The sequence below is a fragment of the Anabrus simplex genome, chromosome 1 (assembly GCF_040414725.1).
Source record: "Anabrus simplex isolate iqAnaSimp1 chromosome 1, ASM4041472v1, whole genome shotgun sequence".
NCBI classification, from domain to species: Eukaryota; Metazoa; Arthropoda; class Insecta; order Orthoptera; family Tettigoniidae; genus Anabrus; species Anabrus simplex.
The window spans coordinates 277,797,429-277,815,366 of NC_090265.1; the positions used below are offsets into that span (position 1 = coordinate 277,797,429).

General features: G+C 42.1%; 1 protein-coding gene across 3 annotated transcripts in view; it reads right to left on the reverse strand.

The window, feature by feature from the left end:
• The window catches only part of LOC136887044 (uncharacterized), a 245,888-nt gene that overhangs the window by 109,300 nt on the left and 118,650 nt on the right, over window positions 1-17,938 (reverse strand). The window contains exon 1 of one of the 3 annotated variants that reach the window (XM_067159755.2): window positions 14,986-15,082. The exons of the other annotated variants lie outside the window; for them this stretch is intronic. The gene's annotated coding sequence lies outside the window, so the exon portion shown is untranslated. Of the gene's footprint in view, window positions 1-14,985; window positions 15,083-17,938 lie in introns of those variants that run through there. 3 annotated transcript variants of the gene reach the window in all.

Sequence of the window (17,938 nt, forward strand, 5' to 3'; positions counted from 1 at the left end):
GCCTTTTCCTAAATGATTTCAAAGAAATTGGAAAGTTATTGAACATCTCCCTTGGTAAATTATTCCCATCCCTAACTCCTCTTCCTATAAATGAATATTTGCCCCAGTCTGTCCTCTTGAATTCCAACTTTATCTTCATATTGTGATCTTTCCTATTTTTATAAACGCTAGCTGCTAGCTTCGAGCAGTGGACACTGAAACAAAATATGGTTAATTGTACCGACCGAAGTAGGGCCTACACTATCGAAAGCTCAAAAAACTGATCAAAAATAACATTACAATGACCACTGTCGTGACGTGTTTTGTCTCTTCTGCTGCCATTCAACCCCGATAGATGGAATTACTGCTGCGTCCCGAGTAAAACAGCATGCCTGAATGTTAGCGGAAAGTAGCTGGGGAGTTAGATAACTCTGCACATGCTATACTACTGTCCTGTCAACGACCGGTACTGTAGCTAGCTAGTAGCTACAGCAGGGAAAATTGTAAAGATGACTAACGAAATGGGAAACGTAATGAAAGGAGGAACAAGGATTCCCTTTACATTGGATGCCCTAATATCAGTCAAAAGAAAACTAGATGTAAAAGGCTACAATATCGGAACCCGACATTTCGGTTTCTTTTATACCGGAAGGAAGAGATCAAATCAAGATCGGCAATAATACAAAACAATTTTATAATACAAAGGGCCACAGAGAGGAAGGAAGCGAGTACGTCACTACAAGCCGCTCACAGGGAGAGGCATGCCCACTTATTCGTCTCAGAATCTGAGAAACAACATGAGGGACGGACAAAAAATATAATCATGCACTTCAGCTAATAATAATAATAATAATAATAATAATAATAATAATAATAGATTTGATAACAAAGCAAACAAAACAGAATTACAAAACGGAACTAGCTTATCAATTAACTGAAGGTATTTACAACAAAAAATTCCTTGTCAATAAAAGCGAAACGTATTCATTACAACACCGTCATAAAGCCAGAGTTCCTGTATGCAGATGAATGCTTGGTCCTAAACAATAAAAGGTCAAATTGATGAAACAGAAAAGAAGGAAAGGAAATTACTAAGAACATTTCTTGGCACAACGAAGAATGAAAATGGAGGAAAAGAAACAACAAAAAACTTTATTTGAAAAATGAAAATCTTTCGGACAGTAGCAGGAAAAGGAGAATTTCCTTTTATGGTCTATTTGTCCGGTTGAATCAAGAGAGCCGAACGAAGAGAACATTTGATTATTTCGATAAAAATCCCAAACAATTCCGATGGTTCATCGAAGTTAAAAGGATATGGCTGAGCTGGGGAATCTATCGCAAGATACGAGTTATTAGATAGAGCCATTTCAGAAAAAGGATTAAGAAGTTTGTGGGCTTCCAGGATAAGAGAAGAAACAAATGAAATCTGTCTGGGCAGAAGAAAGGAAGAGGGAGGGAGGGAGCAGTGAAAGAGTGAAGTAATACTGGAAACACATGAAGCAAGAAGAGGAAGAAAATCATGAAGTTACTTCACTTTGTCAACAGCTGGCAAAGAAAGAAATAATAATAATAATAATAATAATAATAATAATAATAATAATAATAATAATAATAATAATAATAATAATAATGTTTGTGTTTCAATGTCATAACCAACACAGAAGGTTTTCGCGACCCAAGGATGAGTAAGGGCTAGGATTAGGAAGGTTAATTAAAAGACAGCCCCATCATTTACTTCGTGTGAACATTTGAAACCACGGAAAACCACTTTCGGGACTGCTGGCAATGATGTTCGAATCTATCTTCTCCCGAATGCAAGCTCACAGCTACGTGATACAAACCGCGAAGCCAACTCGCTCGTTCTAACCGGCAACTGACAAGGGTTCAGCTTGGTAGAAGATAGTGAGATGAATGCCAGACTTGCTTGGTGATCTTGATTGCTATAAGTCTACATATTCACAAATTTTGAGGTCCTAGGGTGAAGCATATCTAATCGAAGCACTGTACTGTAGTACCAACAGTCTCAGCAGAACTTGTTAATCACTTCTCTAACAGGTCATTGACCGATTCACCAAACTAAACACCGTAAGATGAACAGATATACAGACTTTCTGGTGTGGAGGAAGAGAAGGAAGCTTTCTGCTTCTCTGAATGTGAACAATACACATTCTATTAGCAGGAAGAATTCTTGTATCGCTGTTCAGTTCCGTAGGTCATTTCAAATGTATATCTGTTTTCATATTCTCTTGTTCCCTTAGTGTTTTGTAAATATGTATATACTTGTATACTGCTTTATAATACTAATAAAAATAAAATTATTATTATTATTAGTATTATAAAATGTGTATCCAATATACATAATATATAATTGGAGTAGTATTAACTCTGCTGATGACAAATAAATCAAATGCAATCAGCAACACTGCGAATAAATGGGTCACAGAACTGTGGTAGAAATATTACAGGATGACCTCAGTGGTGATTTATGTTAGTCCTTGTCCTCCAATTCTCCAAATAGTCGGTTCGATCCTAACTGAGGCCACTTAATTATGACGATGTTTAAATGAGACAACTCCGTATCGCTCTGGCATGTTAAAGAGCTCCTGCGGCATTAAATTCCGATGTTCTCTCCCTCAAAACCTACAGCAATAGAATTGTTGTTAAAGAAATAAGGTAACATTGTTATTAAATATTACCTCACCGTTATGAGCGTTACTTCAGTAGCATTTCTTCCCTCTAAAAAAGAAAAAAAAATGCCGGGCTGAGTGTCTCAGACGGTTAAGGCGCTGGCCTTCTGACCTCAACTTGGCAGGTTCGATCCTGGCTCAGTCCGGTGGTATTTGAAGGTGCTCAAATACGACAGCCTCGTGTCGGTAGATTTACTGGCACGTAAAAGAACTCCCGCGGGACTAAATGCCATCAGTTCGGCGTCTCCGAAGACCGTAAAAGTAGTTAGTGGGACGTAAAGCAAAATAATATTATTATTAAAAAATAATATAGTGGGTATACTGGGCTCTTTCGAACACTCGCTCTAAATCACTCTTTGACTGGTTCACTTCAAGTGAAAAAATCAAGTTCCTGTAGTTCAGATCCCGTGTAAAACTGGAAGTCCCGTGGCTCTGAACGGGGCCTGGCTAGCTGAGGCGACAAAAGCGTGCTCGGTTCACTTCTGGAGAGGTACATGGCCGAGAGGCTCACCCAGCCTACTCCAGAAATGAGTACCAAGTTAATTGTAGGGGACAAATGTGATCAGGTATAGAGCTAACCCTTCTATCCCACTTAGTACCGAGGTTACGGGTAGTGGAAGCATGCAATTTCCACTCCTTCTGTACGGCCTGTGCAGAGATGACTTTTGCATTTTTCATTGCCATGATTACGATATCAAAGGTCACGGAAAACTACACGCTAAAGAACTTATTCTTCATTCAGTCTTCAGTTACTGTGGCTCATGTATGAACTCTGAACATCTGCTGGTCGTGTGGACGCGGTACAGCTAACAGTGCCATGGCCATTCAACTTATGTGTAAAGAATGAAAGTAGGTACAAAAAGAAAAAAAAAAGAAAAAAACGACAGTGAGACGTCACAGCTGCGTTCCTTAGATAAACGCGTAAGTGAGAACAAGTCGGTCCACTTGAAATTGTTACGTAACCAGCCTGCTGATGAGTACCTGCCGCCTCGCAACGTCTAACTTCACAAGACCAGACAGAAGAGAAAACACTGCCTTCATATTATTGCACCTTTGATTTGCATGCTGTGCGCGCGAATTATCATCTACCAGAGCCGTCGGTTATGTTAGGACGGCCAACGCATTGAATTATTATTTGTATTATTATTATTATTATTATTATTATTATTATTATTATTATTATTATTATTATTATTAATGCAAATGAGAGATACTTTGGTGACAATACCTACTTACAAAGGCATAGTAGTGAACAACATACATACATACATACATACATACATACATACATACATACATACATACATACATACATCTTCATTACAGACTGGTATGCTTTTTAGTGTTCAGTTTGCAAGCCTCTACGAATTTATTAAACGCATCCACAATCTTCTATCTGTAACGATTTCTGCCGTCTCGTTTAGTTCCGCACCTCTAATTCTTAGATCATTTGAAACTGACTCTAACATTCGTTGCTGTGGTCTCCCTCTGCTGTATTTCCCTTACCCTCCATGACAAGTTCCATTATTTTCATAGGTAACATACTGTATACTACTCCATTCGCTTCACATGACCTACCACCGAAGCCTGCTTATGCTTACAGCTTCATTAATCGAGTGCATTCCTAGTTTAGCCTTTTATCTCCTCATTCCTCCACGAACCTGCTTCGCTGACGTAGCAGGGGGAGAGGTGATACTCCCACGTGGCGCGTCCCAGGTGGCGGATAGGGGGGGTCCCAACCGGCTTGTCGGCGGACTTGAGGGAAATAAAACACCTCTCACGGACCAAACACACGCCCCCTGTGGGTGGGGGAGGCAGACGAAGAATACACCCACGGTATCCTCTGCCTGTCGTAAGAGGCGACTAAAAGGGGCGACCAAGGGATGATCAAATTAGAACCATGAAACTACTTGTGATTAGTACCATCATGCGGGGAACGCCATGGGTCGCTTTTACTTGAGCGTAGTACCACTACGTTGGGTACCAAATAGGTTTGTGATTAGTAGCAAACGAGGGTTCGACGGCTTTTACAGTACCTGTGATTAGTAGCACTATATGATCGACACCATGGGATGAAGGAACCCATGGTTCTGGCTTGCCTATGATTAGTACCCACTATATGAGGAACACTGCCTGCTGTCATTTCTTGATGGATACAGTACTTTTGCATCCATCTCTTGGCACAGGCCAGAGTAAAGTGTAGCTTCCACTGAAGTCCCGGTCTCATCCATGGCTGTGACAATATGGAAGCTGCTGGGGTATGGGTGGTGCTGATTAATGACATTCAGAGCACAACCAGTGTGTCTGAGTGTCATGAAAGGTGTTGCTCATAGGGTTAGTTGTGCTACAGTAGCACTGTCTGGCCCAGTGAGGAAAGCAATGGCAAACTACCGCACTCCTCATCTTGCCTAGTACGCCTCATTTTGCTACTGCCATTGGTTTTTGTGGTTTCCCTATAACTGCATAGCCTTTGGTGATGCTATTTGAGGATCCAACCAGCCTCTGGGCTGATGACCTAACAGACAGACATATGAGGAACACCACGGGAGAGTACGAGTCCCTGTGGTTAGTACCGTTATGTGATGAACGCCATAGGTTTGCGTTACCTCTAAATGGCACCGCAATGTGCGAAACAGCGTAGGTCTGTAATACATGTGCGAATTTCATTACCTGTGAGTAGTACCAAAATGTGTGGAATACCGCGAGTCTACGCTATTCTCGACGAGTACCGCAACATGACAAATACCATGGTTCTACTTTCCTAGCGATAAGTACCGTTGTGAGGGGCCACTGACTTGGATTTTGTACTCCTTTTGACTACAAGTATCATCGATTCAGTATTGTGCTATAGAAGCAGTCCCTTGGTCAGTAATACTATTGTTCTACGCCAGCTTCTGTGCATGTGAGGCACTATGGGTCGGTTCCACAGATCGTTTTAAATTCGTTCTTCGTCCTCATGTTTTGAATTGTGGTCAGTGGATGTTTTGGGTTTTTTTAATTTTGTCATTTCCTTTTGTCCCATTTCGTACCATTAGGGGCCGATGACCTCGATGTTAGGCCCCTTTAAACAACAAGCATCATCATCATCATCATCTCCTCATTCCGACTACCTCCGACCATTCTTCCCGTCTGTTTGTACAAAGATCATTCTCGCTACTTTCATGCTTGTACTTCTACTGTAGCTTGTGAAATTCCCGTAAAGCAAAGCTGGCCTGAAAACAGACCGGTGTAGAAATAGTTTCGTCCGAGAGCAGACGTCTTTCTTACAGAAAACTGCTAGCTCGCTGCATTAGCTCGACTGCACCTTGATTCAATCTCACTTACTATACTACCATCCTGGGAGAACACACATCCTAAATACTTGAAATTATCTACCTGTTCCACGTTTGTATTCCCAATCTCACATTCACTTCTCTCACGTATCTTGGACCTACCTGATCACTTTAGTCTCGAAAAGGTTCTTTTTCATATCATATTAATTGCACCTATTTTCAAGTTCCTAGATTTCAGGCTTTCAGCACAGTCTGCCATTATGACAAAGTCGTCGGAATAAGTCGACCTGCTAACTATATTTCCACCTAATAAACCCCTACTACTTTATACCTCTCAGTAGATGATCCACGTAACACGAAAGTGAAAGATTACAGCCTTGTGTAACCCTGTATATAACTTGAACAAAGAACTCATTCTACAATGAATTTTTACTGCAGCCCAATTGTCAATATTTGCCTTTGATTGCTTATAGCAATCTACCCATAATCCTTCTGTACGGCTAACATCTTTTCCCTCGGTACTCTGTCATATGCCTACTCTAGACCTACGAAACTTAAACATAACTGCCTATTCCTCTCATAGCATTTTTCAGTTACCTGGTGCATACTAAAAATCTGATCTAGATAGCCCCTCTGTGGTCTGAAGCCACACTGGTTTTTATCTAACTTCCTCTCAACCACTGATATCACTCCCGCTTCCAAAATTGCAATCAACACCTTGCCTGGTATACTGATCAATGAGATACCTCGATACTAATTACAATCTTTCCTCTTCCCTTGCTGATACTGTAGGTGCAATTAATGCTTTCGTCCAGTCATAAGGTATCTTGCTAACATTCCATGCTAATCTTATTACTCTGTGAAGCCATTTCAACCCTGCCTTCCCACTATGTTTCACAATTTCAGGTCTAATTTCATCTATTCCTGGTGCTTTATGGCAATGGCTTTTATTTACCATCCTTTCCACTTTTTCAAGCGTAGTTTCACTAACATCATTGACCTCCCCACGAGTTCGGATATTTGCGACGTCGACAGAAAAGTTTCCTTTTACTCTTAGAAGAATAAAAACAATATTCATTCTATATTTACTTATTTGATAGTACGAAGGTACACAGGCTGAGCCCAACTACGTTCCTTCATGACATATGGGATTTAAACTTTAAATACATCACATGCAAAAATAATAACAATAGTAACAATAACAGCAAGAAGGAAAAGAAGAAAACTAATAAGTAGAACGCAATGTAAAATTATTACTACAAAATGAAAAACATACTAATATAGGCTATACATCAGCCATAGAAAATTAATGAAGAAGTTAGAAAAAAGAACGCAAACAAAAAAAAAAACTTATGAGTACCAGGCATTCCAGCAAAAAAAGGAACTTAATAATGATTTTAATTTAGTAAAAATAGCATTTATTTGCTTATGGAGCAACGTAGCGCCAGTAAATAAATCAACTTGTGCACTAACTGAATTATAAACCGATAATGATTTAACTAGTGGTGAATTAGAGTGATGAACGCTTCTAGATCTTGAAATGTGAAATAGTACTTCCTCCCATGACGATACTTATGGCACATGAAATGGGATGACGGTAAGTAATTCTTGACAGTCAATTTTTCCATTCAAAATTTTCCTCAATATCTGTAACGAAATTAATGTTCTCCTCTTTTTCAAAGACATTAAATTGAACAAATTTCTTAAATAGTGGGTTGAAATGTCAAATGGACAAAATACATTGAAAGTTTTATGATACAAATATCTTAGAAATGTATCACAATGTGACGTGTTTGGTCCTTATAAAGGGGATCCCAGATTACCGATGAATTTTCTAACTTGCTTCGTACTAAACTTATATACATCTTAACAATTACTTCCGGTTGAGTAAATAATTTGGAATTTCTAATAATAAAACCACACATCTTGTTAGACAGATTAATCACTTTTGCAATATGGCTATTAAAAGTTAATTTGCTGTCGAAAATAATTCCCAAATCATTAATGGACGTTACAATTTCAAGCATTGCTTCACCAATATAATATGTCGGATTTATACATTCCTTTTTCGTGGTAAATACCATAACTTTACATTTCTTAACATTCAGGAATAATGTATTGCTGTCACACCATAATACAATATTATTAGTATCCTGTTGCAAATCATTCACGCCACTGTATGTATATATGGTCTTATATAACTTTACGTCTTCAGAAAACAATAACCAATCAGAGGAACGAATCATTCCAGACAAATTATTAAGCATAATGAGAAATAGAAGGGGACCAAGATTGGACCCTTGTGGCACACCAGAAGAACTAACAAAGTGAAATTTCACTTTTGAAACAAACAGATTACTGCCTATATATATTAAACAGGAACTTAATAGTATAATAATGGTTTAGAAACTGCAAACGGATGCAGCTTTGTGAAAATAATTTTATGGTCCACCTTATCAAAGGCCTTTTCTAGATCCATGTATATTACATCCGTTCTTCTATTTGTGTCTAATACATTGTAAATCTTTTGAGTAAAACCCAGAAAGTTAGTAATGATAGATCTGCCGGGCATAAAGACATGCTCCATTGTGATAGCTCTACATTAATATGATCGTAAATCCTAAAATACAGTATGTTCCAATTTTACTCAACAACTTTGGCATTCTTTTTACATATGGTATTGGTAAATTGGGTGCATGTATACACTGACAGAAAATAACATCCTTACATCAAGAAGGAGTTGTGCTTGCATCTATTTGCACGGCTGTACAAAATTGCGCGCTAGTTGACGGACAGTGGTACTAGTAGCGCCGCTATGACCTTGCAATGCGAGTTTGCTTCAAACATTCTCTGCACACTTAGTTAGTAATCGTCCGGTGTTGACGCTGGGAGGTAGGTCTGAGTGAAACAATATTCTTTAAGGAAATGAAGAAGGCAGTCTTCTTCTTCTTTTTCTACCCCTTTTCCCACACCTGTGGGGTCGCGGGTGCGATCTGTGTTGTACATGGGAATTTGGCCCTGTTTTACGACCGGATGCCCTTCCTGGCGCTAACCCTATATGGAGGGATGTAATCATTATTGCGTATTTCTGTGGTATTTGGTAGTGTGAGTTGAAGAAGGCAGTATCAGCAGCTTATTGAGCTTGAACGAGGGCTACGAGAAGGTGGATGATCTTACCGCGATATTGCAGAAATACTTGGAAGGGATTTATCCACAGTGCATCGATGTTGGCAATAATGGTCACGGCGAGGCACTGTCTCAAGAAGACCGGGGTCGGGCAGCACACGGGCCACTGCGGAGAGGGAAGACCGTCGTATTCGCCGCATGACTGTGGTGGATCATACTGAATCTGCAGCAGTCATTTTATAGCTCCAGTTGGAACCAGAGTGACACAGCGAACTGTAACTGATCAATTACTTGATGGGCAGCTCCGAACCAGACGTCCTGTAGCTTTCATACCACTAACTGCACATCACTACCATCTGCGACCTCAGTGGTGTCAAGCTAGAGCTCATTGGAGTGCGGAGTGGAGATCAGATGAGAACCGTTTCTGTCTTGGCGCCAGTGATTGCCGTAGTTTGGTAATAAGGGGGCCAGATGAGTGCTTGGGACCAAGTTGTCTGCGGCGTCGACACACTGGACCTACACCAGGTCTTATGGTCTGGGGAGCGATTTCCTTTGACAGAAGAGCATTCTTGTCATTATTCCAAGAACCTCGACAGCGGATTTGTACATCAGACTGGTGATTGAACCGGTTGAAAAAGCTATCAACATCACTCAGCAAGCACCAGCACAGCAACCTTCACCCCCATCTCGCCCCACGCCTGTTTTCTCTGTGTTGACCGCGAGTGTACTGACGACGAGGTGGCACCCCAACTTCAGCTCCAGGGCCACAGGGTCGAACCTTCCTCATCAGCTTATTGAGGGACATCACCACACATCCTTCCTATCTGGACTGGTCCACTTGAGCCGCCGCGTTCGGCGCTGCCCCAGAAGAACAGAAGTGATCACCCTCCTGGTGCACCGTGTGTCCACCCAAAGGTATGTGGTATTTGTGGCCGGAAACGTCCAACAAGACTAAATAAACTGTACCCAGCCCCAACCTTCTTTCTCCTACAGGTGCAAAGCAAGACCCACAACCGAACCCTCCAAACCTGAATTCGTTATTCTCGTCATATCCCAGGACCATCCCACCCCTCGCCCCTACCCTTCCCTGCCCGCTCTTTGTTCTGTGAACATCGTACGCATTACGCTCCACAATGTACTTCAATTCAACCATCCCCAGGTGATTAATACACCCATATGGACGTTGCATACTCGGGGAACAAAATGCAATTCACATTTCTCCCCCTAAATTCAGTCCCTTTGACGAGATAATTTAGTTAAGGTATATTATGCTAATAACTGATCTCTAACGTCTAATCGTGCTCTGCTGGACTTCTCCCTCAATCTGTATGACTCGGACACTTTCATTTTAAATGAAAGAGTTTTGACTACCAAACTAAACAACAGCCACGCTTTTCAAATTATCACTTCTACAGAACAGATAGACCTGTAGAAGAGAAGCTCGAGGATGTGTGGCTGTTGAAGTCAAAAGGAAGTAAACTACACTGTTTTCAATTTTAATGACATTTTTTCAGAATATCTAATAGTGGAAACTTTTACTCCGAATAACACCTCCCTTGTCTTCGTAACACTATTTACCCCCAGAATTACACTTCCCGCTGACTTCATTCTTTGTGGATATAAATATAACTAATATAGGCCTAATGTAACAAATTCCATCAAATTTAATAACTCAATTTATGAAATATGAAGCATATAAATCCTTTTCCATACTCGTCCTATTTCCAACTCCACCCCTGATGCCCTCATCATATTACCCTCCCTCTCCAGTCCTAATGGAGATAAACTCCTACCTATAGACTCAGATGATATTCCAGCCCTTATTTTTTTTCTAGGGGCTCTACGTCGTACCGACACAGATAAGTATTGTGGCGATGATGGGATAGGAAAGGCCTAGGAGTTGGAAGGAAGCGGCCGTGGCCTTAATTAAGGTACAGCCCTAGCATTTGCCTGGTGTGAAAATGGGAAACCACGGAAAATCATCTTCAGGGCTGCCGACAGTGGGATTCGAACCCACTATCTCCCGGATGCAAGCTCACAGCCGCGCGCCCCTAACCGCACGGCTAACTCGCCCGGTCCACCCCTTATTACTATTCTCAATTTTTCTTACACAACCCACACTCAAAATTACCCACCTCCACCTATACGTTTTCCCCAGATCAAATGGACAAACTATCGTACAACAATAACCGAACTACTCCATGACTTCCCCCTCTCCCTACCTCCTTACCTAATCTCATGCCTCATAGCACAAGTAGAGCACTCTATCGTAACAGGTGATAATTTCCGTATACCTCATCATTCAAATCATCCTGCAAAGCCACTTACGGGCTTATCAGTACTCAAGCTTGCTCATGACAATTTACTAATCCGTGACCCAGTGACATTACGAGAGCAAAGCTATAAAGAAAAGCAATGGACTAACGCTTGTACACAACTTTCAGACATGCACGAACCACAAAAAATTCTGGACAACTTCCCCAAGTCTGACTAAAACCAAAAAGCCCTTACCCAAATATCCTACCCATACAACACCTACCCCTCCCATCACTGACAAAGGGAAAGGAGATACCTTTGCTCACTATTATTCAACTTTTTTTTCTCCTTTCACTATACCACGACATGAACTCCTGACGAACCTATTATACTTCAGTATAATAATCCAGACCTATCCCACTTACAACCCTCTTTCCTCCATTTCTGAGATGTAGATTAGTCACATCCTTTAAATGCTCCTATCACTCCCCAGGCAATCCTAAACTTTCTTCATAATAGACGTAATACTGCTTCCGGATCTCACTATATCACATACCATCGTATTAAAGAAGCTATGATCCTAACCCACATCTTTTGCTGTATTTATAATACCATATTTTATACCAGTGTTTTCCCGAGCACCGGGATACAAACCTAATAAACTCCCATTAAATTCACTCCTACCGTCGAATAAATTTCCTTCCCGTAATTTCCAAAGTATTTGAAGGAATAATATGTGAAGAGCTGTCCCGTTTCCCACACTCCCTCAACCTACCTTCTTCTCAAGCCGGTTTCCGACCTCCTTTCTCCACTCACGGTCACCTCTTCCGTATTACTTCCTCCCTGAACTAGTATCTAAAATCACACCGTCCCGCAGCCTTAATATGCTTAGACGTAGACAAGGCTTCTCGATTCCATGTGGCATTACGGCCTCTTATGTTAACTCCAATCTCTATGTACACCCACCACTATCTTCCTATAATTCGTATTTATCAACGATATTTCTCATCGTAACCATCCCTAGTGTATATCAATATGCAGACGACCTCGCTATCCTTGCTCTCGACCGTAACTATACCTCCCTGACTGTTAAAATACAAGAATTCCTCAATACCCTTCAATCTCCGTTAAACGCATGGCATATGCCAGTGAACCCCAATATTTTTGCTATTTGATTTACGTCGCACCGACACAGATAGGTCTTATGGCGACGATGGGATAGGGAAGGCCTAGGAGTGGGAAGGAAGCGGCCGTGGCCTTAAGGTACAGCTCCAGCATTTTTCTGGTGTGAAAATGGGAAACTACGGAAAACCATCTTCAGGGCTGCCGACAGTGGGGTTCGAACCCACTATCTCCCGGATGGAAGCTCACAGCTGCGCACCCCTAACTGCACGGCCAACTCGCCCGTTGAACCCCAATAAAACCTTATTTATTGTATTGAGGAATAAATCGAATTTTTCCCCCTCGAAATACATCCAACTAACCATATATAACATACACTTTCTGAAACTACTGTCAAATATTAATTTACATCGGGATCCAATTATAAAATAACCTAAAATGAACCATCATTTAGCAGCAATTCATAGAATTGCCCTGACCGGTCAACGTGGGGACTTAAACTTACAAAGCTTGCACCCGACCTATTGCCACCTACGCCTTCTGACATGGATTACGCTAGATTAACTTGACCGTCACTCAACCTCAACCAGATTACCCCCTGCGGGTGGGGGACGCACATGTAGAATACACCCGCGGTATCCCCTACCTGTCGTAAGAGGCGACTACAAGGGGCGACCAAGGGATGATTGAATTAGAGCCATGAAACTACTCTTGATTCGTACCATCATGCGGGGAACACCATGGGTTGCATGTACTTGCGAGTAGTATCACTAAATTGGTACGAAATAGGTTTGTGATTAGTTGCAGTAAAAAGCCTGGCCTGGTGGATTCCACTACCCGTGCGTTGTACCCATGTGAGCAACACCGCGGGTCTGGGCGTAGCCTGTGAGTTGTGCCGCTATATGAGCGGTACCGTGGGTCAGCGTTGCCTGTGATTGGTACCCACTACGTGAGGAACTCCACGGGAATACCGGCGCCCGTGACTAGTACACCTAGGTGAGGAACTTTACCGGTTTGCGTTGGCTATGAGTGGCGCCAATGTGTGAGAAACACTATAGGTCTGCGTTCCCTGTACGAAGTGCAATACTTGTGAGTAGTACCATCTTGTGTGGACCACCGTGAGTCTTCGCTACTTTTGATCAGTACCCCAAAATGACAAATACCATGGTTCTACTTTACTCGCGACATGTACCATTCCGTGGGGCCTTAGACGTGAATTTAGCACCCCTTCAGACATCAAGCATCATTGTGCTTTATAAATGGTCGCTTGGTCAGTAATACTCTAATTAACTACCGTCTTTTTGAGTCTGATCCACTGTTTTTGTTTGTTTGTCTGTTTTTGTTTTTTTGTAGGGTTCATGTCCATTCATTCTTCATGGCATTTTTTATTTTATTTTAGTCAGTGGATGGATGAATTTGAATTTTTTGTTATTTCATTCCGTACCATTAGGGGCCGATGACCTCGATGTTAGGCCCCTTTAAACAACAAGCATCATCATCATCATCATCATCATCATCATCAACCAGATTAATTCATGGGGCGCAAAGGCGGCCGGTCGTAGAGCTAACCCCATCAAGTGCAGAGGTTACGGACCTTTCACCTTTATGTTATTTTAATAATTGCTGTACGCTCTTGTTATTTAATAACAAATTACAAATTAACATGTGGGCAAGACAACAGAACTAAAACACAAAGGCCTTGTGCTATTTCTCAACCTTTCACCCCTTCAAGGGCCTTTATGGGCTTTACGGAGACGACTTTTCTTTGCTTTTATTGCACGGCCTAAGAGCTACTAGTACTGTACTGCTGACGGCCCAGCTACCAAGTAAAGGTAAGAATGAAATACCGTTAACTAGTTTTGCTTGCCTTTAGTGTGGTGTATTAATTACATTACTTGAAGCTAGGTGGAAACACTTTCCAGTCCGCCGGACCTGTTTTGGAACAATGCTAAAGCAGGACATCTAACGCCGGCTCAGCCTGACGGCAAGGTACTGTGCTACAGTAAACACTAGACCATTGAGGCGGACAGTAATTTTTGTTGACAAAATCAAAAGCTTTCTGTGAATCTATAGCTGTGATATATAATTTACCATTTTTTTCTCCTTAAGTAGTTGTCCACTATTGTTTTAATGACAAATATAGTCTGAAGTTCTTATTCCTTTCCTGAATCCGGACTGGTACACCGAGAGTACAGAGTGAACCTACGCCCTGTTAATGGTCTAAATTCGTAAGTATGTGGGTGATACAGCCTGGCAGCCACATGTACATCAGAATCCCAACGATCCTTATATAACCAGTGAGTTAAGACTTCAGTACTCATTCAACGTAATAAAGCACTTCAGAAATTTAACACAAATAGAAATGTCCAGAATAAATTCATGATAAGGAAAACTGTGATAAAAGTGGGAAGAATGCGATGTCAGTTGACAGTCATGAAGTCTGTATTCACTATTTTATTGTTATCGTCACAATGGCCGAGTTCTCATCCGCTATGTTAAGTAATAGGTGCACTCTATTCCAGCAATCAAAAGGTACTACTCACCGGGAAAGATGCTCTCAGTAATTCACTTGTTTTTCTCTTGAGTGACCGCCACTATGCGTTATGCTTCCACGAGAGATGTATGAGTACTGAAAATACACTGCTGCTTATCTGTCTGTGTAAACATCGTGATCCCATTCATAGTCTCGCGACTTACGTAACCGGTTGTTGGCAGGAGCCACGCGCTGGCGTACGTGAATACGTTCAATCTAGTGAACTGGAATTCCAACCGCAGGTTATCTACAACCCATGACAGGATTTACTTACTCCGTCAACAATGGACATTTTTAGAGCGAAAGCAACTTTCTGTACTCCTTTTCTTCATTTTCAAACACTTCGTCCCTTCTGTTTCTCGCCAATATTAATTTTTTATCTCTTCATATCTTATGAGGCCCCCATGGCGGATTCCCTATCGTTTGTCTACCTAGTCTTTCCCTAAACGATATCAAAGAACCTGGAAACTAATAATAATAATAATAATAATAATAATAATAATAATAATAATAATAATAATAATAATAATAATATTGTAGTCCGCCTCTGTGGTGTAGTGGTTAGTGTGATAAGCTGCCTCTCCCTGAGGTTCGGGTTCGATTCCCGGCTCTGCCACGAAATTTGGAAAGTGGTACGAGGGCTGGAACGGGGTTTACTCAGCCTCGGGAGGTCAATTGAGTAGAGGTGGGTTCGATTCCCACCTCAGCCATCCTGGAAGTGATTTTCCGTGGTTTCCCACTTCCCCTCCAGGCAAATGCCGGGATGGTACCTAACTTAAGGCCACGGCCGCTTCCTTCCCTCTTCCTTGTCTATCCCTTCCAATCTTTCCATCCCCCCGCAAGGCCCCCATTCAGCATAGCAGGTGAGGCCGCCTGGGCGAGGCACTAGTCATCCTCCCTAGTTTCATCCCCCGACCTAGAGTCTGAAGCTCCAGGACACTGCCCTTGAGGCGGTAGAGGTGGGATCCCTCGCTGAGTCCGAGGGAAAAACCAACCCTGGAGGGTAAACAGATTAAGAAAGAAGAAGAATAATCCACAGCCTATTTCCAGTCATTCGACAGGGCCAGGAATGGAATGAATGAAGCCCCCATCCACTGGCGAGGATAGGAATAATGCGGGCTGCCGAAGCCTGTCGCACTCCTCTGGGGCAATGATTAATGACTGACAGATGAAATGAAATGATATTGGGGAGTGTTGCTGGAATGAAAGATGACGGGGAAAACCAAAGTACCCGGAGAAAAGCCTGTCCCGCCCCCGCTTTGTCCAGCACAAATCTCATATGGACTGACCGGGATTTGAACACGGAACTCAGCGGTAAGAGGCCGGCGCGTTGCCGCCTGAGCCACGGAAGCTCTAATAATAATAATAATAATAATAATAATAATAATAATAATAATAATAATAATAATAAAGGGCCGAAGACTTAGTTGTTGGGCCCCTTAAACGACAAACAACAGCAGCAATAATAATAATAATAATAATAATAATAATAATAATAATAATAATAATAATAATAATAATAATTTCTTTTACGTGCCAGAAAATGTACCAACACGAGGCTGACGTATTTGAGCACCTTCAAGTACCACCGGACTGAGCCAAAATCGAACCTGACAAGTTGGAGTCCGAAGACCAGCGCCACAGCCGTCCGAGCCACTCAGCCTGGCTGCAAATTTATCAAACAACTCTCTTGGTATATATTATGCCAATCCCTCTTCCTATAAACGAGTATTTTCCGCAATTTGTCCTCTTGAATTCCAACTTTAAGATCCTTTTTCTCTTTCTTTCCTAATCCGTTTACCCTCCAGGGTTGGTTTTTCCCTCGGACTCGGCGAGGGATCCCACCTCCACCACCTCAAGGGCACTGTCCTGGAGCGTGAGACTTCAGCCTAATTCACAAGGGGATAGTTTACTGGAATCAAGTACTTGAAGCAAGTCGACTTTCCTTCAACTTTAAGCGTATGATTAGGCCAGGACAGTCAAGTTTTAACTTTTCTTGCCAGTAAATTTGAGTTGCCGAGCCGTCAACTTTTACGTCCACTTTCCCGCCACGTGACGTGGAATGCAGACCAAATATTAAAGTTCTGGAGATTTATGAACAATATGAAATTCTGTGAAACATTAGGCACCTGATTATCTCAATAGTCCGCCTCTGTGGTGTAGTGGTTAGTGTGATTGGCTGCCAGCCCCGGAAACCCGGGGGCCGGGTTCGATTCCCGGCTCTGCCACGGAATTTGAAAAGTTGTACGAGGGCTGGAACGGGGTCCACTCAGCCTCGGGAGATCAACTGAGTAGAGGTGGGTTCGATTCCCACCTCAGCCATTCTGGAAGTGGGTTTCCGTTGTTTCCCACTTTACCTCCAGGCAAATGCCGGATGGTACCTAACATAAGGCCACGGCCGCTTCCTTCCGTATTCCTTGTCTAACCCTTCCAATCTTCCCATCCCCCTGTAAGGCCCCTGTTCAGCATAGCAGGTGAGGCAGCCTGGGCGAGGTACTGGTCATCCTCCCCTGTTGTATCCCCCGACCCAGAGTCTAAAGCTCCAGGACACTGCCCTTGAGGTGGTAGAGGTTGGATCCCTCGCTGAGTCCGAGGGAAAAACCGACCCTGGAGGGTAAACAGATTAAGAAGTAGAAGCCGATGATCTGAATAAGAACAAAAGGAGAAACTTGTGAGTGAGCTTAGAGGCAAAGTTTCGAAAATGTTGAAGTTGACATGGTTCGGTAGAAGCTTAAAATGATTAAGAATGTGTACCGGCAAGAACTAACAAACACTGCTAAATCAAAAAGAAGTGGTGCTCGAGCTAATGCCATATATAAGCCGAAACTCACATGGTTTGGGGAAGCTGATTCCTTTTTGAGATGTGCAACTTTCTTTCTTTCCTTCTTAATCTGCTTACCCTCCACGGTTGGCTTTTTCCTCGGACTCATCGAGGGATCCCACACCGCCTCAAGGGCAGTGTC